This window comes from Bos grunniens, chromosome 2 (genome assembly GCF_055505025.1).
Source record: "Bos grunniens cultivar Pamir isolate PY7600 chromosome 2, Bosgru_T2T1.0, whole genome shotgun sequence".
Classification (NCBI taxonomy): Eukaryota; Metazoa; Chordata; class Mammalia; order Artiodactyla; family Bovidae; genus Bos; species Bos grunniens.
Window position 1 is genome coordinate 108,407,843 of NC_141166.1, and position 23,850 is coordinate 108,431,692.

At 38.5% G+C, this 23,850-nt stretch overlaps 1 protein-coding gene across 20 annotated transcripts in view; it reads left to right on the top strand.

Annotated features, from left to right (window-relative positions):
* Nucleotides 1-23,850, top strand: part of B3GALT1 (beta-1,3-galactosyltransferase 1) — a 629,012-nt gene that overhangs the window by 452,334 nt on the left and 152,828 nt on the right. For 3 of the 20 annotated variants that reach the window (XM_086356137.1, XM_086356166.1, XM_086356267.1), the window contains one exon: nt 19,531-19,593. The exons of the other annotated variants lie outside the window; for them this stretch is intronic. The gene's annotated coding sequence lies outside the window, so the exon portion shown is untranslated. The remainder of the gene's footprint in view (nt 1-19,530; nt 19,594-23,850) is intronic. 20 annotated transcript variants of the gene reach the window in all.

A 23,850-nucleotide genomic window follows, 5' to 3' on the forward strand; every position in this document is an offset into this window, starting at 1 on the left:
ATAAATGATAGTTCCCATGCTGATTATGTTGTTCTACCTCCTTCATTAAAGCTCTCTGACTGCCTCAACCCCTTGTCTTTACATCCTGTTTCACACATATAACAGTTAGCTCCATGCCATCAGATTCATCCTTCTTCCTACGTTGTGTTTGTCTCTGAAAATAGAAACCATGTTATGTTTTTGTTCTAGAGGTTCTCCCTACATTGCCCACCCCTCATTGAAATAATTGGTCCGGTGAGTTCATAGTCAAGGTCAATGTAGAGCAACTTTAAGCTGGGATCAAAAGATAAGAATATCATCCACATTTATAGGTTTTCCATAGTATACTGAGACACATGTTGAACTCTTGATATAAATGGGAATATAAGTACAAACAGTGTTGTACAGCAGGGTTTTATAAATATTAACACTTTGAAGGAGAAAGTGTTAATATCTTTTACTAGGAGATTAAAAAATGTTGACAACAGTGATCTTTGATTTGCTTAATCTGAGTTTAGTTAGTATGTATAATAATAGGGATTGAATTAATATCTCTGGGCCTCTGTTTTGTAATCTATAAAATCAGGCATACTGCCACTGCTAAGTCACTTCAGTCGTGTCCGAGTCTGTGTGACCCCATAGACGGCAGCCCACCAGGCTCCCCCATCCCTGGGATTCTCCAGGCAAGAACACTGGAGTGGGTTGCCATTTCCTTCTCCAATGCATGAAAGTGAAAAGTGAAAGTGAAGTCGCTTAGTCATGTCCGACTCTAGCGACCCCATGGACTGCAGCCTACCAGGCTCCTCCATCCATGGGATTTTCCAGGCAAGAGTACTGGAGTGGGGTACCATTGCCTTCTCCAAAATCAGGCCTAGTGCTTCATAATATATTGGGTTATTGGGAGGATTAAATGAGATAATGCACATAAATCACTTTGTATAGTGCCTTGAACACAGTTAAGGTCTTAATAATACTGAGCAATCATTGCTGCTGGTAGCAGTCTTCATGCATTGCTCTCATAAGAGATACTGCTTCAGTAGGATGGTTCAGGTGTGAGATTCCAAAATACTGGCAAGTTGCTGTGGATTAAATCAAATTGAACATAGGAAAACATCATTTTACCAATTGAATTGATATTTCACCTATAAATATCATTAACTTTGCTTCAGAAACATTTAAGTTATGTGATTTCAGTCTTGCTTTATCTTCTAGGTAAAAGCTTTAAAATTATTAAATTATGCAGCATTGAAATATGTTTGTTTCCTGGGTATCATGATCACATTTCTTAACTGAAATTTTTAAAGACCATGTTTGTTTCTTCCTGCTTTGTTTTTCCTGGGCTGGTCTTAGAAAGCTTTACAGTTTCAAAGGGCTTTAGTGATGTTATTTAGTCATATGGTTTTGCAAATTAGTAGTTTTTATGGAAATAAGGAAAGTGCTTTGAAACATCTTGGTCATTGTGGATTTGTTTACAAGCAACACAAAGTTTCGTGGTTTGAATTTTATTTATGGCTCATTAAGCCATACTTTTGGGTTCAAAAAAGTTCTGAAAAATAAAGAGGAAAAAATAGGAAATGATTTTTAAAGCACTTATTTCAGGTCATCTGCTTTCTATTCTGCAATCCATTAGTGTGTAAATGGATTTAGATTTCATAAAAATATGAAAAAATAGGGCATTAGAGATTATGTTCCTCTAAGTCCCTTATTTTACAAATTCAAAGTTAATGCAGGGAGAGACGGGATGAGCCCCCAAGATCATTGCCTTCCTGTATTAGGGAAGAAAGAAAAGTAAAATGGACTCATTGGCTTTTATTTTAGAGCTTCTGAAAGTTACATGAAGGGTAGGACTTTGATAAGTTCATTCAGGGTAAACCACTCTAAGAAAATCTTATTGAAATAAATTTTAGAGGATGATCATTCACACACATAAAACAAACTAACGAAGCTTTTGTCAGTAAGTCTTTGGCCTTAACCATTTGTATTTTTGATTCTGTAGGCCCATAACATGGTCAAAGACAAGAATTGGGGTCTATTCAATAGAGCTGTGTTTTTCTCTGCTTATCTTTGAATACACAATGAATCTTCTAAGGATATTATTTGTGGAATTTCAAACCCCAGAGAGAATCCATCTTTAATATTAAGAATGAAAATGAAGAGAGAGTAAAGAGATCTTTAAAAAAGATTCTTCTTAGCTTTAAAATAACTTTGAAATTATTTTATTCTATATTTAGGTATTTATCAGAAGCCAAATGGTATTTCTAACATTTGTAGTTATGGGGGAAATAATATACCATAGAGTTACTATGACGGTGCCGAGATCTGGATTTTTTTTTTCTCATTTAGATGTAAGCCTTTACTGTGCTTATAATAGTAATAACTTTTATTTTTCACAAAATTAAAAAATAATGACTGTTTAATAGAAGTAGATCTTTATAAGGATAGATCTGTAAAGCATCATTTACAGAATATCAGCTTGCTAAATTTGCTGCTGGGCTTCCCGGGCGGCTCAGACAGTAAAGAATCCACCTGCAATGCTGGAGACCTGGGTTCTGTCCCTGAGTTGGGAAGATCCCCTGGAGGAGGGCATGGCAACCCACTCCAGTATTCTTGCCTGGAGAATCCCCACGGACAGAGGAGCTTGGCGGGCTACAGTCCATGGGGTCGCAAAGAGTCAGACATGACTGAGCAGCTATGCACAGCACACAGCAAAGTTGCTGATGGACTTAAAACCTGTGTTTTGTTGTTGATTATTTTTGCCACTATACCTGATTTTTAAAAACATCTTTTAACTAAAGCTAAAACTATAATTAACCAGCATGTGATCTACAGTGGTTTTGAGTGAAAAGGTAAATGACCTAAAAAGGTGAATAGGCAACGTTTACAAAACTTGAAGTAAATCTCTCAAATATACCATCACAAGGACATATGTAATCTGCTGTAATTTCTTTGCCCAAATCTTTAAAAGTAAGATTAAATTCACAAAAAAATTATTTGTAACCACTGTAGCATCTAGACTATCAAAAAATATTAGGGAACGTTGAGTACACTTAATTTAGAAAGGCAAGTTATAAAACTGTATTTTAGACAAAATTTTAATTAAAGTTTAATACGGCTTTTGTCGCAGAAGGTTTTATCAAATATCACATTAGCTAGTGTAAAAACCAGTAGGGGAAATGTCAGCTTTTCTGGAACATCTTGATTTTTTTCTGCATAGTTTGTCATTGCTAAAGAAATAATCTGAAAAAATAATTTCTCTTCATTCAAAAGTATTATCTTCATTGTTGCTCATGTAAAAAATATAATCCCCTTTTGAAGTAACAATTTTGAGAACTGATATGCCTAGAAAAATGTGTATTTTTCTGAGACTTAACATTTAACTCTCAATGGATGCATTTCTAAACTTTATTTTAGTCAAAAATGTATTCAAAGCAAAACAAAAGAAATAATAAAGTAATGGAACTTTTGTTTACTGTCATAACTCACATAGATTCAAAAAGCATTTTGGATTCTCAGTAGAGTGTGGAAAAGGACCCATGGGCTAAATCAGGAACCAGCCTGATTTCCAGTTGTCACTGATATCCCAAAGGTTTATCAAGGGGTAGGGGTGAAAAGAAAGAGGGGTTCAAAAGAATGTATCTCCAAGAAAGCATGGCATTTGTAGTCACAGAGGCAATGCTTTGTTTCTTCAATGTAAAAAAAAGTATTTATTGGTAAATAGACCCTTAAAGCTTTTTGATTACATACATTATGCAAAATAATTGATTCAAATTAGGTTGTCTACTCATTACAGCAGTCTTTTTTGAGATGATCGTAAATATTAAAAGTAACAGTGACTCTGTTCACCTGAAAATATCACAATATTGTTAATTAGCTACAACTCAAAACAAAATGTTTTTGGTGTTAAAAAAGTAAAATTAAAAAAATAGTGACTGCAGTAGTAAAAAGTACTCTGAAAAATGACCCTAAAAAAACCAAAACATGAGCACCGTGATTCAATAGGTTATCCTTTCTCAGAATCAAGATTCTATATCTGCTTTTATCATCATCATAATTCCTTGAAATTTTAGCCTGTATCATGGATTGTGCCCAGCGACTTTAATATTCACAGCTTTATGAGATAAACACTATGTTTGTCTTCATCTTATAGATGACAGAAAACAAACCAAAAAGAAAAGGAAGCCTCGTTAGGAAAAGGACAAGCAGAGGTCACACAGTTCGGCAAGGCCCCCAGAGTACCGTGAGTCCTACCAGGACTCTGGCTGGATGGAGATTCTTAAGTGTCTGGGGCGGGAGGGGCATGGAGATAGCAGATACTAAAGCACTGATTCCTTACCCTTGCTCTAGAGGATGAGGAGTTGGGCCACCAGAGATTGTGAATGGGAAGGAATTCATCAGGAATAGCTTTGCACTCCCTGTGGTAGAGTGACTAACTGAGGGTCTCTGGTGTAGCATCCGGTAGGGAAAGAGACCACAGATAATCATGTTTGTAGTAGCCAAAGCCATCAGCATGGTAAGAATATGAAGAGTTCCCATGAAGATACCTATGACAGTCATAAAGTTTCCTTTCTAAGTGCATTGACATAGTAATGAATGCTGGGTTTCATAATCATAAAAATAAGTTAGTTTGTGAATCTGTTTTTTTTTTCCCCCTAGGAGTTGTTAAATTGAAAAAAGCTTTCAGAGCTTCTGACTTCATTGTGTTCCTTTATTTTTTCTGAAGCAGTTATCCTCGATCAAAGATTAATTAGTTACAATAAAAATCTGTGGGTTTTGATAATTACAAATTACTTGCAGTGTACAAGGCTGTCTTTTTCTTGGACTCACATTCAGTTATGCTTTTTATTTCACATAAAAGTTTTCTGGCCAGACATTTTGAGCAGAGATGCTATTTGGCAGACATCAACACGTTGTATCAAACCTCTTTCAGGTCCTTTGTTAGAGCTTTGGCGCTCTACTGTTGCACTGCATTTGAACCTGTTAACACTTGTGATAATTTCTCATCCATTTCAAATTATGCCCACTAAAATATGGCCTGTCAACTACCAACCTGAGTTATTATTTTTAAAGGAGTTGAGGCTTTTCAGAATTTGTGCAGAATAAAAGTTGTGCATTCATAATTAGGACCTGCAATTCTTTGAACTAAACTCCATAGCAGTGACTTGTAGGAATCACTGTGATATAGTCATCTCTCTATAGGAAGTTCCCTTTTAGTGGCTCCCTGAGAATCCTTAGGCTACTTACTAACCCAACGTGCCATAAGCCAAAAGTCTTCCTTTTATCCCTCACCAAAGACTCCGTGAAAAAGCAACCAGAGCAAAAGAGAAAATATTTCCGTTTTTAATGTCTAATTCATATCCATTCCTGTATCCATCAAATATTGTGTATTATGTCTCTGCAGTATATTATCTTTTCTGAGAAATGTTTTGCTCAGTGAAGCAATATTCTATTTTCAATTTCCAGGAAAGAGTGATTAAAATAATGTGCATATATGTTGAAGGGCAAACGAAGGTATTGTGCAATATAGATGAAATAGTCATCGGTTTGTTTTACATTCTATGCATTTTTAATGAGCAAATTCCCACTTACAGGAATTAAATGTTCCAGATACTGATTTTAGAAGTATAATATATAATATGAAAATAAAATTTGGTAACATTATGTGATGATGTGTAATTCAATATAGCGAGAACCCTGGAAGGTGAAAAATGATGCTATTCCCGACAAAATATTTCAGAAAATCAGATTAATTCCCTGAAGTACATTATAATAAAATTGAAACGATGTTACATGATTTATAGTGTTTTAAATCTGACCTTTAAAAGTGATTTTCATGTCAGAAACAGGGATCCTAGCCCCTTTTTACTCAATCATGTATATATTCTATGACATCTGAAAAATCTACAAAATAAGCATTATAAAACAGATGTGTCATGAAGTTTGCTCTTGCTTCTCTCCTGTGGTTGTGAGATACTCATGTAACTTACAGAAGTGGATCTGGCTTAGATCCCAGACACTCATAGGTTTTGTCATAAAGTAAAATGCTATACTTGTTCCTATTCATTTTTAGAGAGCAAAGATTCACATGGTAGATTTGTACTAATTCTTTGAGAGAAGCGTTAGAAGATAAAGCTTTATTGCGGGCCCCCTACCATCCAAGTACTGTCCTAAGTGCTTTCACATGCCCCTTTATTGCAAACTCACAGGACCCAGTGAGGAAATGTCACTTTTATCTGTACTTTGCAACAGGGCAAAACGAAGCTCAGTAAGGCTTTAGTTGCTTGTGAGAGATTATACAGTATTGTAATGGAGAGAGCCAAGTTTCAAACTCAGAAATCAAAGGACCTGCTCTAACTTCTGGACCACTGTCCTTAAAATAAGATGCCCAGAAAGGATACAAATGGCCAGAGTGAGGGGACTGCCTTCTGTGAATCATTCTGACCTTGATTTGTGAAACCTTGACATGTCCCAGAGTGACCCAGGAGGAGCCTGGTCCTGGGTTATTTGTGTCTTATAATATTTTCTCTTTGAGAGTTGGTTTTGAAGGTTGAGATTATGTTAAAGTAAAAAGAGAACTATATGAATGATGCAAAGAGAAGCTTTTGCTGTTAGAATAGGTAACATCTGTTTCCTGGCTACAATTCATTTTACAGTGACACAAAATGATGCTACAGAGACTACAATGCATTTTCATAAGAAAACAGAAACTCCTGGTCACTTTTTCTCTAAGTGACTTCTGTATGGGAAGCTGAACTCAATCTGGAGCAGTTAGAAATGGTTACCAGAGCAGATCCTTTTACAGGAAGAGATATTTAGAAATCAAGGACTAAAGATAAATACAGTTGAAACTAGAGCAGAGCAAATGAACACCCCAACTGAACCCAGAAGACACCTCCTGACCCCTCAAAAGCACCCACATTTTTTTCTCACCTCTGTTAAGAAAATCATAAATCATGGAAATATGAAGTTTATTTCTATACTGCCAGCTATAACAGCCTGTCAAAATATTCAAGATATAATGATATGGGTTTTTTTTTAACAATTTTTGTCATAAAAATAATTCTTGCTTAATAATGATCTAATGATATGATAGTATATGAAGGATACAGTGAAAATGAGAAATTAGTACCTATCCCTAGAGGTAATCTTGCCTTCCTTAGCCCTTCTAAGGACATATAAACACACATATTTACTTATATAAATAGTATGTTCTATCTTATTCTTTAATCTACTTTTAAAAATAGCAATATATTTTCATATTAAAAAGTTGGCCCCTAAAATTTTTTACTGGTTTATACTAAACCAGAATTATTCTAGACAGATGCCATAGAGCTCTAAGTGGAATAATTTCAGAGAGATTGGGGACTAAATTAGTTGGTTTGTTTTTAACTAAACATCAGTGGCTTTAAGAAAAAGTAAAAAGTAACAACACTGATGCATCAAGACGTCTTGTACCACATCACAGTTAGACCATCAAAAAGTTATTAAAGATCACAGTAAGCTATTAATAGTTTTCCAGATAACTAAATTTGTTGAGGTACTTACCATTATAAAAATGATTGAAAAAAACTTGCCCAAAGATGGAAGTGAAAAAGAGGAGTGAAAGCATTCCAGGTATAGAAAGGGGTTTTGGGTTTTTTTTTTAATGTTGATGTTGTTATCTCTACCAAAAATGTGTGTGTGTGTGCATGTTTGAGAGACAGGGAGACACAGACAGACAGAAACATAGAGAAGGGAGATGGAAAGATTGAGTCTGATGTACGTGTGATAAATTAAATTTCTGGCTCTAATTCTTCACTCTCTCATAGTAATATTCTACATCAAAATCTTCTCCAGGCCCTCATCGTGGGAAGAGTGTACCTCGCACCCTTTGAGGCTTGGCTTGGCTATTGACTTGCTTTGGCCAATGGGATGTCAGTCTATGTGATCTGAGGAAAACCTTGAAATGTGCGTGTAAGAATGTGTTTTCTCTCTTGAGCTTCTCCCATATTTATGAATACAGGTCTGGAATACATGGACCTGAACCTATCCTGTAGCCTGGAGGCACACTCAGCTATACTCAGCCTAGATCAGCTGAACCTAGCCAGCCTGTACTTGGTTCTGTTGTAAGCCACTGGGTTTGGGAGGTTGATTGTTACACAGCATTGTTGTTGCAATTGCTGACTTATTGGTAACTATAACTGACCCAAAATAAGAACTTGTCTCAGCTTTAAACCCTGAAGAACTCTTCTTTTGGACTCCGCTGAGCTATTTATCATGTTTGAAAAATTGAGAGAAAGGTGATATAGGCATGAGGCAGACTTTGCCAATATCAAAGCAAGATTTGGGGAGCCTTGGGAGAGGAATTTAGATGCTCTTTCTAATAAAAGCGTCTATGAGATCCATGTATACAAGATAATTGACATAGCTATGTCTTTGTTTTCTTACAAAATAAAACTGTTCAGAAACAAAGCCAGAGTCCTGTTGAACTTCTCATGCCTTTAAATCCAGCAGCACAACTAGAATTATAGCCACATATAAAAGCCTTATAGTCCCACATATCTCATAGGGCTCTGATTGCTTCAAAACACCTTCCTTGGCTATGAAGGCGCTTTCAGAAACTGAAGACCTGAGAGCCACACTAAGATTCCATCATTTAGAGTTATACTTTTCCAGTATGGTAGCTACTAACCACATCTGGCTGTTTACCTTTAAATTAAATGAAATCAAATTAAAAATTCAATTCCTTAGTTATAGTAACCACATTTCAAATACCACATATGATATTAATAGCCATATGTGGCTAATGGCCACCATACTGGACAGCTCAGATATACAGCACATTCTCATTGAAGACAATTTCTATTGGACAGCATTGACTTCAGGCAAGAGAACCCATTCATTAGTCATCTTCTATAGTCTGAAGGCTGAAGCCATTTGGTATTGGGTCCAAAATATTGTAGGCCCTTGTTTCGAAAAGAAAAAGCCCAAAAGGAGGGGCAATTATAAATCATGGGATATACCATTTAACCTATTATATCTGTTGTTCAACCAAGCTTTTTCTTACAGATAAAAAAGATAGAAATTAAGATATTGTGCAAAGAAGGCAGATGAGACCTTAGTTACTATAATTGCCAATCAACTAAGGCTATGTGGGATTATGTACCTCCAGTAATAAAAATTGGCAAAGGCTATCTCAATTTTAATTCTGTTATTCTGAAGCTAATATATTTACTTTGGCGTTCAATTAGGTCTTGATTTGCTAGATTTCATTTGCATAAGGGACTGAAGAGCTTCTTAAAGAAATACTGTCCATGTGGGTGTTCCTTAACAGTGTAACACCAAAAGCAGAGGGACCAAAGCTGCCGTTCTTCTTTTGTATAGCCTATCCTGTGCATTTGGTTCTTGGGCTTCCCCGGTGGTTCAGATGGTAAAGAATCCACCTGCAATGCGGGAGACCTGGGTTCGATCCCTGGGTTGGGAAGATCCCCTGGAGGAGGGCATGGCAGCCCATTTCAGTATTCTTGCCTGGAGAATCCCTATGAACAGAGGAGCCTGGCAGGCTACAGTCCATGGGGTCGCAAAGAGTCAGACACAACTGAGTGACTGAGCACAGTGCACATCCTGTGCATTGGGTTCCTAAGAGTGATGGTGCAGTGGGAAAAAGGGAACAACAGCCCTTCCATTATCCAGAAGACATAGCTGTACTCAGAAATCAGCGTCGGAGCAAAAGAAATAAAACTGCATATATTCAGTGGTAAATACGTAGCTTATTTTTAAATACTCATGAGATATACACTTTTTCCCTGATGGCTCAGCAGTAAAGAATCCCCCTGCAATGCTGGAGACACAGGAGATGTGGGTTCGATGTTTGGGTCAGGAAGATTCCCTGGAGGATGAAATGGCAACCCACTCCAGTATTCTTGCCTGAGAAATCCCATGAACAGAGGAGCCTGGCAGGCTACAGTCCATGGGGTCACAAAGAGTCAAACACAACTGGACACACAGGCACACAGAGATACATACTGTGGGCTTCCAGAAATAATTTTGGAAGGTATTGCACAAGGTTGAGATTTCACGCGTGAGGTTTGCAGATTGCAGCTTTCTAAGATGGCCTCATTAATATCTCCTGCCTTCATACTCCACTAGAAATGTGCTACTTCCTATCAAGAGGTGAATCTGGGTCCCCTCCCCTTGAGCTTGAACAGGCCAGTAGTATATGACATAGTGAAACTGTGTTACTTCCCAAGCTCAGTCGTAAAGATATCCTGCTCTTCTGCCTTGTTCTTCTCCCTTGTTTTCTCAATTTGCTTGATCTCACAATCATCTTGCATCGTGCTGTGAAGAAACCCAGGCAGCCTGTGGAGAGACGCATGTGAGAAGGGAATGAGTCCCCAAGCCTGCAGCCTCACCTGAGCTCCCAGCCAGCTTCCCAGTTAACAGCTACCACTTACTCACCCGTGAGAGTGAGCCATCTTGAGAGCACACTCCTGGCCTGTGGTGTGTAGAACGGAGACAAAAACTGCCCCTCCTGCATCCTGGCCAAATTGTAGGTTCAGAAGCAAACTAAATGATTACTGTTATTTAGATCACTACATTTTCAGGTAGTTTATTATGTGGTAATAGATAACTGATACAGATATACTTTTGCTGCCATATGAGTGGCTTACAACAACACAAATCTGTTATCTTACACTGTTCTGTAGGTTAGAATTCAACATGAGTCTCATGGGCTAAAATCAGGATGGTGGCAGGATTGGGTTCCTTTCTGGAATCTCTAGGGCAGAATCCATTCTCTTGCTTTTTCCAGCTTCTAGAGGCTACCTGCATGCCTTGGTTCATGTTCCCTTTCTCCACCTTGGAAACCAGAAATGGTGTGGAGTCCTTCTCTCATAATGTCACCTGACGCTTGCTTCTGCCCCTCTCTCTCCCACTTTTAAAGACCCTTGTGATTACAATGGGCTCACCCAGATAATCCAAAATAATCTCCCTATTTTCAAGTTGAATCAGCTGATTAGCAGCCTTAATTCCACTGCAACCTGAAATCTCCCTCATCCTCTAACCCAGCGTTTCCCAGGTTCCAGAGTTTAGAGTGTGAGCATCTTTGGAAGGCTGTTTACTCTGCTACCACAATAAGTATGAACATGAATCGATGAAATCTGAATTATAGTTTTAAGATAGTAGTTACTTTGGTTAAAATGACTTCTAGATATCAGCTGAGCACCCCATCTATTGAGACTTAAGTGCATTTGGTTCAAACATCATATTTAGTGAAGTCTTCGCATTCTTTCCAGTCATGCCAGGAACGCTGGTGGAGAGAGGATGGCTTACATTGTTCTTAGTCACCTTTATTTTTATACTCCCACATCTCCTAAATTTGTTAAGTTTGTGAATTTTCTCACCATCCCACACGCAGTGTCCTTGGTCTATACTGTATCTTAGATATAATATCCCTTCTTTCCTGGATTGCCACAAAAGAGCAAATCAAATCAAACCAAATATGACAAACAATAAAGCACATAGAAAGATTTTAAAATATAAAAAGTTTTTTTTTTTTTTAAATATAAAAGTGTGAGGAGATGGAAAGGGTGCCCATCACAAGAGAAATTTAAAGTGATACTTCAGACATTTGGTCAAATGCAAGTTCTGCCAACTCAGGTCAGCCTCCCCCTACCCCGTGGCACAGCTCCCTCTTCTGGAGGAAAACAAAACAACATGGGGTCATCTTAATTGACTCATGCAGAACAGGGCAACTGCCTGCAGCCACTGACCCAGGTTAGGTTCAAGACTCGCATTATATACACAAAATTCATTGCTGTGCCCCACTCTCATGTCTCCTTCCCTCATCAATATCTTTGAGAAAGAGAGAGAGAAATAGGGATTTATATCCAAAGTAATAGAAACAATATCACCACTTCCCTCTAACCTCTTAGAAGGCAGCAAAGGTTACTGTCTGTTTTGCCTTAAAATGTATGTTCTCCTCCATTCAGTTCAGTCAGTTCAGTTCAGTCGCTCAGTCATGTCTGACTCTTTGTGACCCCATGGACTGCAGCATGCCAGGCCTCCCTGTCCATCACCAATTCCCAGAGTTTACTCAAACTTGTGTCCATTGAGTTGGTGATCCCATCCAGCCATCTCATCCTCTGTCGTCCCCTTCTCCTCCTGCCTTTAGTCTTTCAGCTTCTTCTCAAATGAGTCAGCTCTTCGCATCAGGTGGCCAAAGTATTGGAATTTCAGCTTCAACATCAGTCCTTCCAATGAATACTCAGGACTGATTTCCTTTAGGCTGGACTGGTTGGATCTCCTTGCAGTCCAAGGGACCCTCAAGAGTCTTTTCCAACACCACAGTTCAAAAGCATCAACTCTTCTCCATTCAGTAATATGAACCTTAAGAAAATATTTATGTAACACTGATGTTTAGTAAATTCTGTGAATTCAGGGATCCAGGGACCTCAGGATAAATGTTTTTCTGGGTTTTTTCCTCCTGATCATCTCCTACCCTTCAGTGACCTGGAGACCAAAAAGCAGGAGCAAGTAACGAGGTTGCTCATCAACACAGCAAAGTATATGGTAATGTGTGTTTGAGAAACAAAAGGAGACATTCTTGCCAGAAGCTGGCTTCAGCCCAGAGCTGAATGGTGCCACCGGCAGGAAGGCTAACAAGCCCAGATGTAACCCAGAGTCGCAGGAGCTCTTCAGACTTTCCAAGGAAAATTAAAAACTGGTAGCCAGATAATACATTCTGAGCTCTGTGCCCTGTGGACTTCTGCTGAATTTTGGATACAGTGAGAAAGTGAGAGAAGGAAGGGTGACCAGGAAAAGAAACCAGCCTTTCATAGAGGCCACAGGTAGAGTAGGAACTGTTCTAACTGGTGCCCGAGGGCTCAGAAAGTCCCTGGGGGTTGGCATATGTGAAAATTGTGTTAATATTTATTTAGGAAGATATATCCAGCTTTGATAGCCAATTTTAATGAGGCAGAGTTATGAATAATTTGAAAATTTTAGATTGTAGCCTCCAATAGTATAAAAAGTGTGGTGAGCTTGCACATGAGGTCACAGCTGGGAACAGCTGGAGGAGTCCACCTGGGGCTTGGGGGTGAGCCTGGGCTGAGGAGGGGCCTGAAGTGACCTGAAATCCAAGCTCTGTCACCCACTAGGGTTCAGTTACCTCATTTGTGAAGTGGGACGAATATATCAACTGCTTCTACTTCTGAGAATTAAATACATTTATATGTGAAGATCACTTATCATAATGCAGTATGTGACCCACAGCACATGTTCAGTAATGGCCTATGTAAGTCTATGTAAGTAAGTGTAGGTAAAATGTGTTTTCCACCCAGGAGGGGTGATCCTGCAAGAAAAAAACGTTTTGCTTATTAGAATAAAGGAAACTAGGGCTTTCCAACTAGGGCTTATGTACCTCTAAAGAAAATAGTTTTGTCCCAGGTATAAATGGTAGACTTAAAATTCAAGCAAAAGGACTTACTTGCTCTCACTTCAAAAGAACTGTAAATACTAAACCAAAACACATTTTTTTTTTTAATTCCAGAATTAAGTGTAGGAATGAAACAGTAAAAATCACCTGAAGAATTTTTATGACTATATCTTGCTTAGGACTTATATATTCAAGATTCCTAGAATAGACCCAGTGGGGTTTTAAGACAGAGAATTTTAAAATTGGAAGTGGCCAAAGAGAACATCTAATTTAAAACTTGTTTGCTGGCAGAGACGCCATGGCTCTTCAGCAGTGAAACCCCTAGGTGTGCCCCAGAGCAACCCACGGGGCGGCAAAGGCCCTGAGGGAGTTTGTCAGGACCTGGCCCTGCCTGCCTCTTAAAACTATGCAAAACTTTGTCTGTGGGTCCTTCTCAGCAGGTGGTAGACCAACCTCCTGGGCATTAATGTCCAGTATAAAATGCATGTACCTAATGCAATCCAGATATCACTTCATTGGAGTTCAAGCAGGTGCAGCTCTCTGTTGCCCATTAGTTTTGGAAAGTTGGGAATACTTTGCTGACACTCAATGTTTATTTAACATGATTACCCTTTCCTCCTCTCTTCCCAGTATCCTTCACCCCATCAAATCCACCATCAGTCCCCACTGAATCTGTCTTTAATACACACAGCAAATTCATCCACTCCATACCCATCTCCTCAGGCATCAGCCACCCACGTCAGACACCATCATCTCTCGGCTGCACTAAGACAGTCGCCTCCCAGCCACCTGATGTCTCCAGTCTTCTAACTGCAGATGAGATTGTAGGGGTCCTGCTGAGTGGAGCCGTCTGTGTTTCCCACAGCTTTTAGAATCATATCCAAAGGCCTCGCACTGCCTACGAGACCCCATGTGATGTAGCCCTGTCTCCCTCAAACTCATCTCTTCCACATCTTCTACTTGGTCCTGTGCTTCAGCCAAGCTTGCCTTTATTCTCTTCCTTGAGCATCCCCAGTTTCTTCCCACCTTTACAGCCCTAGCACTGTATTGCTCCTGCTTGGAGTGCTGTTCCATCCAAGTGTCCCATAACTAATTACTTGTCAGTCACATCTCCATTTACACCTCATCTCCGCAGAGATGCCAACTATCCAGTCCAACAGAACCCTAATCACACTCTGTCACATCCCTCTTTTATTTTCATGGTTGCATTTGATAACTTGATATTTTATTTGTTTGGATTATCATTTATACTCCCAGCACCTACTTCAGTATCTGGCAGTAGCAGATGTTCAGTAAACGTTGTAATGAGAAAATGAGCGAGTGAATGAATGAATGGCAGTACAGGTAGAAAAGGGTGATATAGGTAAGTATTCTTAGTTACCGAAGGATTTTGTTGATTTAAGGGTTAAAATAAAATTACTGTTTTTTTTCTTTTTTTTCTTCCTAAGCCTAATCCTGCTGACAGTTGGTAGCAGGTTTAGGCTTAGAAAGAGGTAAGAGATTTCCAAGTGGTAAGAATTTTCCTCACCACCAGTTTTAGAGAAGTAGCCTAAACATTACTAATAAAAATCATAATTTTTAAAAATATTCAACATTCCCTCAGAAATGTAAAGCTTATTAGTTGCATCCATACAAACATTTTTGCAGTGTTCACTTTATGTTTTTTGGCTTTCATCTCTTACTTCTTTTAAGCCTTTCATAAACATTCCTTTCTGAACATTTATGGCTTTCAATGGTGGGTCAATTTCCAACTTTTAATCAAAATTTTAGTAATGGGTCAGTGGGAAAACAGAAAGAGATCAAGGAAATAGAATCCCAAACCTGGATTCACCTACTTGAGGTGATCTACTGTTTGTATTTTAAACCTCCAAATATGCTGCAGAATGAAATGATATCTAAGAGATGGTTTCAAAGTACAAGCCAACACATGTGATTAACAAGTGAGATGAAGAAACGAGAATAAAAATAATGTGGAATCCAGTGAGTCCACCTGCCTGCAACTAGCACCTCACATTCAGAATCACACAACAACCAGCCCTATCATAGACCGCAGCCAACCAACAGCCTTGGAAGCACATTGCCTTAGAAACCTAAACTTTAGCTTGAATAATCCTTCCTTCGTCTTACATTTTGTGCTTTCTTTCTGCTATTTTATAAAAAAAAATTTTTTTAACAAAATTTTAAAAAGCTTTATGAGCAGTTTTAGGTTCACAGGAAAATGGAGAGGAGCGTACAAAGATTTCCCACGTGTTCCCCACCCCCATACGTGCATAGTGTGTTCCGTCATCAGCATCTGCCATCAGTGATACAGTTGTTACCACTGATGAACCTAGATTGATACCTCATAATCAAGTATGTAGTTTAAACTATGCTTCGCTCCTGTTGTTGTACCTTCTATGGGTTTAAACGAGTGTTTTAATGCTTGTGACAGTATGATACTATGACAGTATCATGCAGACCTAGTTTCACTGCCCTAAAAACTCTCTGCTCTGCTACTAACTCCACTTCTGGCAACCACTGATTTTATTGTCTCCATCAGTTCAGTTCAGTTGCTCAGTCGTGTCCGACTCTTCGCGACCCCATGAATCACAGCCAGGCCTCCCTGTCCATCACCAACTCCCGGAGTTCACTCAGACTCACGTCCATTGAGTCGGTGATACCATCCAGCCATCTCATCCTCTGTTGTCCCCTTCTCCTCCTGCCCTCAATCCCTCCCAGCATCAGAGTCTTTTCCAATGAGTCAACTCTTCGCGTGAGGTGGCCAAAGTACTGGAGTTTCAGCTTTAGCATCATGCCTTCCAAAGAAATCCCAGGGCTGATCTCCTTCAGAATGGACTGGTTGGATCTCCTTGCAGTCCAAGGGACTCTCAAGAGTCTTCTCAAACACCACAGTTCAAAAGCATCAATTCTTTGGCACTCAGCCTTCTTCACAGTCCAACTGTCACATTCATACATAACCACAGGAAAAACCATGGCAAAGTAATGTCTCTGCTTTTTAATATGCTATCTAGGTTGGTCATAACCCTCCTTTCAAGGAGTAAGCATCTTTTAATTTCCTGACTGCAGTCACCATCTGCAGTGATTTTGGAGCCCAAAAAAATAAAGTCTGACACTATCTCCATAGTTTTGCCTTTTCTAGAATGTCATATAGTTTGAATTATACAGCATGCAGCCTTTTCAGGTTGGCTTCTTTCTCTTAATTAATATCCATGTAATGCTTTTCTGTGACTTTTCACTGCTTGGTTGCTAATTTGTTTTTTAATGCTAAATAGTATTTCATTGTCTGGATGTACCATAGTTTATTGATCCATTCACCAACTGACAGATGTCTTGGTTGCTTCCAAGTTTGGGCAATTATGAATAAAGGTGCTGTAAACATCTTTGTGCAAGTTTTTCACGCACAAATTTTTCAGCTACTTTTGGTAAATAACAAGGAGTGTGATTGCTGAACCATATGATAAGAACTTGTTTAGAAACTGCCGAGTTGTCTTCCAAGGTCTCTGTACCAAAGAGTCTTCCAAAGTCTCTGGAAATTTTACATTTCCATCAGCAGTTAATGACAGTTACTGTTGCTCCCCATCTTCACCAGGATTCGGTGATGTTGGTGTTCTGGATTTGGGCCATTCTAATACGTCTTAGTGAATCCTGACTGTTGTTTTAACTTACATTTCCCAGATGACATATGATGCAGAGCATCTTTTCATATGTTTAGTTTCCATCCATATTTCTTCTTTGGTGAGGTGTCTGTTAAGGTCTTTGGACTATTTTTTTAAAGTCAGGATGTTTATTCTTATTTTAGAGTGTTTTAGGATTTCTTTATGTATTTTGGATAATAGACCTTTATCTGATAGACTTTGTCAAATATTTTCTCACTGTCTGTGACTTGTCTTCTCAATCTCCTGGCAGTGTCTTTTTGCAGAGCAGAAGTTTTTAATTTTTATGAAGCCCAGCTTATCAATTATTTCTTTCATGGATCATACCTCTGGTGATATATCTAAAAAGTCATCAGTATACACAAGGTCATTTAGATTTTCACCTTAAAATATGTTAGGAGTTACCTTCTAGGAGTTTGATAATTTTATGTATTACATTGAGGTCTGTGATCCATTTTGAATTAACTTTTGTGAAGGGTATAATGTCTGTGTCTAGATTTGTGTTTTTGCATGTGGATGTCCAGTTGTTCAATCAACATTTGTTGAAAAAAACTAGCTGCAGTCCATGGGGTCGCTGAGGGTCGGACACAACTGACCGACTTCACTTTCACTTTTCACTTTCTTGCATTGGAGAAGGAAATGGCAACCCACTCCAGTGTTCTTGCCTGGAGAATCCCAGGGACGTGGGACCCTGGTGGTCTGCCGACTATATGGGGTCACACAGAGTCAGACACGATTGAAGTGACTTAGCAGCAGCAGCAGCGTCATTGTATTTCCTTTGCTTCTTTGTCAAAGATCTGTATGGGGGTCTGGGCTGTCTCTTCTGTTCCATGTATCTATTTGTCTATTCTTTTGCTAACACCACACTGTCTTAATTATTGCAGCTTTGTCTTAAGTCTTGAAATCAAGTAATATCAGCCTTCTGACTTGGTTCTTCCCTTGAATATTGTGTTAGCTATTCTGGGTCTTTTGCATCTCATATAAGTTAAGAATCAGTTTGTTAATACCTATAGAATAATTTTCTGTAATTTTGATTGGGATTGCAATTGAATTTATAGATAAATTTGGGAAGGGCTGATATTTTGATGATATTAAGTATGAACATGTATTACCTCTCCATGAATTTAGTTCTTTGACTTTGTTAATCAGAGTATTATTGTTTTCCTCACTTAGATCTTGCATATATTTTGTTACAAATTCCTAAATATTTCATATTTGTAGTGCTAATGTAAACAGTACTGTTTTTTAAGGAATGTTTATTGAAACATGATATATTCACTCCTTTTAAATGTTAAATTTGATTGATACTGATGTATCAAACTAATCACCACCAAAATCAAGACCCAGAATATGTCCATCATGCCAATAGGTTCCTTGTCCCTTTGTACTCAGTCTTTTTCTTCCACTCTCAGCCTCTGACAAACACAGATTTAATTTCTCTATTGTTTTACCTTTTCCAGAATATTATAGAGATTCAATCAAGTTGTATTTAGCCTTTTGTATCATCTGGCCTGTTTCAAATTCCACTTGTTCACTGTTGGTATATAGGAATGAAATTACTTTTTATGTAATTACATCCTATCCTACAAACTTGCTATAATCATTATTAGTTCTGGGAGATTTTTTGTCAGTTCTTTTAAATTATCTGTATAGTTGATCACGTCATCTGACAACAAAGACATTTTTATTTATTCTATTCAAATATGTGTACCTTTTATTTCCTTTACTTATCTTATTGCATTAGCTACTACTACTACTGCTGCTAAGTCACTTCAGTCATGTACGACTCTGTGCGATGTGCCACCCTATAGACGGCAGCCCACCAGGCTCCCCGTCCCTGGGATTCTCCAGGCAAGAACACTGGAGTGGGTTGCCATTTCCTTCTCCAATACATAAAAGTGAAAAGTGAATGGGAAGTCGCTCAGTCGTGTCCAACTTTTAGCGACCCCATGGACTGCAGCCCACCAGGCTCCTCCATCCATGGGATTTTCCAGGCAAGAGTACTGGAGTGGGGTGCCATTGCCTTCTCCCTAGAACTTCTAATACAGTGTTGAAGAGGAGAGGTAAAAGGGGGCACCCTGTCTTGTACCTGATCTTAGTGAGAAAACTTCAAGTTTCTCACCATTAAATATAATGTTTAGATGTAGGATTTTTGTGGGTATTGTTTATAAGTTAAGGAAATTCCCCTCTAATCCTTGTTTCCTGAGAGTTTTAATCATGAATGGAACATGCATTTTATCAAATGGTTTTTTCTATATCTGCTGATATGATGATGTGATTTTTCTATTTTAGGCTGTTGATAATTATATTAACTGATTTTCAAATGTTGAAGCACGTGGTCGTTGTATATAACTTTTAACCTGCATGTGGCTGTGTACAAGCTCACTAGCTACATCAAATTAATCTCTAACAAATTAGATTACTCTGTGCTTACTTGGAAAAGCTTGGACTTGCATCAAGGTCCCTTCCCTTTTGTTGTTCTTCCAGATCCTGTTGTGGTTTCTATTGCAGATGGGTTTCTTTGAGCCATGAAGATTGCATGGTTGAAGGGTAAGGTTGTCTCCATTGCAAACTCTAGAAGAAAGTAGTACTTCCTGATGGGAATGACCCATCTCTAGTAACAAAGATTTAAGAAAGTAGTAGATTGGGAGTTAAATTTGTTTAAATAACAAATTGATAATTTTCTGTAAAAAAAAAAATACTACATCAAAGGGTGAAATTAGTGACCATTTAGAATAAAGAATGCCCATGTGAAAATATTAGATAAAAGTTAGTCATTGGAGAAGGAAGCTCCATGATTTTTGCACGTATGCACATGGCAATTGTTATCCTTTCTGAGCAGAATAGTAAAACAAGTATTTGCATTCCCAAATTTTAGTTAAAAGACTTATTATTAACAACATCCAGAATTTACTTACAAATTCTTATACCCATCCCCAAAATCTAGGACCAAATTAATGCACAGCTTATTAGCTTATTATAAGCAAACTGGAAACTGTAACTCTAGAACATGCACAAATTCCAAAAATAATATATAAATAAGATATTATGAAAGTTTTCTTGGAAAGAGGACTAATTGAACTGGGAAGTTAAAAATGAATTCCAATTCATTTTATAATTAATTATTGTTATGACATAAAAATTGTATAGTGTGTGGAAAATACATCAGAAAACACAATTTCATCATCCCAACAAATCTGTTATCTGTGTTATACATCTTTCAAGCATGTTTTCACATGTATACATATATAGATTTTCACTGTCAAAGCATCCCTACTCAGAGGAAGTCTGAAATTATACCAGGCTCCATAACTTTGCTTTAACTAATGTTTTTTGGTTGAAGGGTAAGGTGGTCTCCATTTCAAACTCTAGAAAAAAAGTATCACTTCCTGTTGGGAGTGACCTCATCTGTGTGTGTGTTTGTGTGTGTGTGACCCACATCCTGTGTGTGTGTGTGTATATGTTGGTTTGGGGATTTTTTTTTAAAATAGAAGTATGGTTGCTTTACAGTGTTGTGTTAATTTATGCTGTATAGCAAAGCAATTCAAATATATATATGTATGTATGTATGTATGTATATACACACACACACACACTTTTAAATTCTTGTCCATGATGGTTTATCACAGGATATTGAATATAGTTCTTTGTGCTATATAGTAGGACCTATTGTTTATCCATTCTGTATATAGTAGTTTGCACGTGCTAACCCCAGCCTCCCACTCCATCCCTTCCCTAATCCTTTCCTTCTTGACAACTAGAAGTCTGTTCTCTGTGTCTGTGAATCTCTGTTCTCTGTTTCTGTCTCATAGATTGGTTCATTTTTAGATTGCACATATAAGTAATATCATATGGTATTTGTCTCTCTCTTTATGACTTCACTTAGTATATTAATCTCTAGTTGCACCATTTTGAGGTATTTTTTTAAATGACATATGTTTTGCTACTTTAGTTATTTTATCAAATAATGTAACATTTGATATACAGGCAGATCCAGTGAATTTCTTCTTGGTGTACTATAAGAGTAATATTAAACACTGCTGCTGCTGCTAAGTCACTTCAGTCGTGTCCGACTCTGTGTGACCCTATAGACGGCAGCCCACCAGGCTCCCCCATCCCTGGGATTCTCCAGGCAAGAACACTGGAGTAGGTTGCCATTTCCTTAAACACTACGTGATTACAAATATGTTTTTTGCACTCAAGTTCATGTCACATAATTAATTTAATATAAACTTATTGAATCTAAAAGAATGAGATTCATTTCTGTGATCACTATTTGTTAGAATCCTATTCCCTACCTCTTACCTATAAAGGAACACTGTGCAAATCCGCTCTGTTTGAGAGACCTGGTTCTTATCAGAACAGTGAGTGATAAAGGTGATGAGAACGTGTAAGGTGTCTGCTTGACAGTTTCCTTGGTGAATGGGAAGTAGCCACAGTGCTTGGCCAAAGTGAGCTGTACTTCTGCTCTCGCTTTGCCAGATGAATTGTACTGTCAATACAACTGCATACTGAAACTCATGAATGAAAACCAACAGTATTTCTCCAAGCCTAAACTTCTAGCACCTATTTTCCTTTTCCATTCTGACATTGTGGTTAAAATGTGATTTTTTTAATGAGTTTTTTTAATTATGAATGCAACTCTGACGATATATCAGGATAGGCCATTTTGATAAAAATAGTACTTGTTTTATCTCAACATTTGCTATTTAGGAATTAGCTTTTTAGTGGTAAAATTACTTTTTGTTTATTTTTGTGGTTTTATATGAGCTACTTATTAATTTACTCACTTATTTGTTTTTTGCTGGTAGAGGGTATATTATGGAGATAACCAGCTAAAACATCTGAATAAACAATGCAATTATCTGAATAGTTCACCTACATCATGCCTGACATCTGGATACTGGAAATTATTCTCAATTTCTATTTGGATGACTATAAGTGATACTATAGGAAAGTTCTGACCAAACTAGATAGCATATTAAAAAGCAGAGATATTACTTTGCCAACAAAGGTCTGTCTAGTCAAGGCTATGGTTTTTCCGGTAGTCATGTATGGATGTGAGAGTTGGACTGTGAAGAAAGCTGAGTGCTGAAGAATTGATGCTTTTGAACTGTGGTGTTTGAGAAGACTCTTGAGAGTCCCTTGGACTGCAAGGAGATCCAACCAGTCCATCCTAAAGGAGACCAGCCCTGGGTGTTCATTGGAAGGACTGATGCTGAGGCTGAAACTCCAGTACTTTGGCCACCTCATGCGAAGAGTTGACTCATTGGAAAAGACCCTGATGCAGGGAGAGATTGGGGGCAGGAGGAGAAGGGGACGAGAGGATGAGATGGCTGGATGGCATCACCGACTCGATGGACATGAGTTTGGGTGAACTCCAGGAGTTGGTGATGGACAGGGAGGCCTGGCGTGCTGAGGTTCATGGGGTCAGACATGACTGAGTGACTGAACTGAACTGAAGTGATACTAAACTCAATCACTCTCAGACACCACTTGCATTAAAACAACTCAGATCCTTCAACTTGCAGGGTATCCATGAAGTGAATCCCTGTTGTGCAGTTCAACAACAAAAATAAAAAGGCTGTTATACACAGTGGCATAGTCACTAAGGAAGAATTCCAAGGACAGTACACAGAATTCCTGGGAATTCTTGGCTCTCAGCCCATTCACTTGCTCACTTACTCATTCTCCCACTTACCCAATAAGTATATGCAGTGCTGTTACAGACACACTTTGGTTTTGGAAATGATGCACTGGAGTAGTATTATTTAAATTTCCTTCTAGAGAAAATTTCTCTGCTGCCCATTTACCCTCCATATTGCCATTCTTAAACTTCTGGCTATTTTTGACCAAGTGTATTGTATGGGGCTTTCTGAAATGGCAGTCCCTGCCTTTTGTGTACTGGGAGCACATTATTCTAAAAGTTACTCTAGAGAGGGGGAGTGAAGAATACACCATCCACTTGGAAGATGTGTTGAAGAGCCATCCTCACTGGAGCCATCCTGTGAGATTAACTTTCTGTTTGTGCTTTGTTATTGTTGGGGCTTCTCACGTGGCTCAGTGGTAAAGAATCTGCCTGCTGATAATGCAGGAGACACAAGAGACTCTGGTTCAATCCCTGGGTTGGGAAGATCCACTGGAAGAGGAAATGGCAACCCGCTCCAGTATTCCTGCCTAGAAAATTCCATGCACAAAGAAGCCTGATGGGCTGCAGTCCAAGCCTGATGAGCTGCAATCCATTGGGTCGCAGAGTCAGACACGACTGAGCAACTGAGCATACATTGTTATTGTTGAGCATTCTCTGTCTCTCTCTCTCTCTCCCCCCTCCCCCCTCCCCCCACACCTTGCCCTCTCTCTCCTTCTCCCTCTTCTCACTGTCATTTCAATCACAAAGTGCTCTGCAGGTGTGATTCATCATTGAAAATACACTCTTGTTACAGACAATTTAGTTTATGTGCTGGAGCAAATGCAGAGTTACAGACAATTTATTTCATGCAACCAGGAAGTTTTCGTATAGGATCATAGCTCCTACTTGGAGGAGCTAAGGACAACAGAAAAGGATTCAGCAGGTTTATGTACAGTTAAAGCAAAAGAAAGGGAGACAGTTTGTGAGCAGCTGAAGCGTTGCAGAAAAGGGAGAGTTTGTGTCTCTCACTGTCTGTACTGCCTTTGATCATTCTCCATTGTAGAAATTATTTTTGTGGACAGACAAAGGCAGAAGCAGAAAACGACAGTATAAATTAGAATTCATCCCTTGTCAGAAAGCGACAGGTGTATCTTAAGGGAAGTATAACAGTGTGTGTT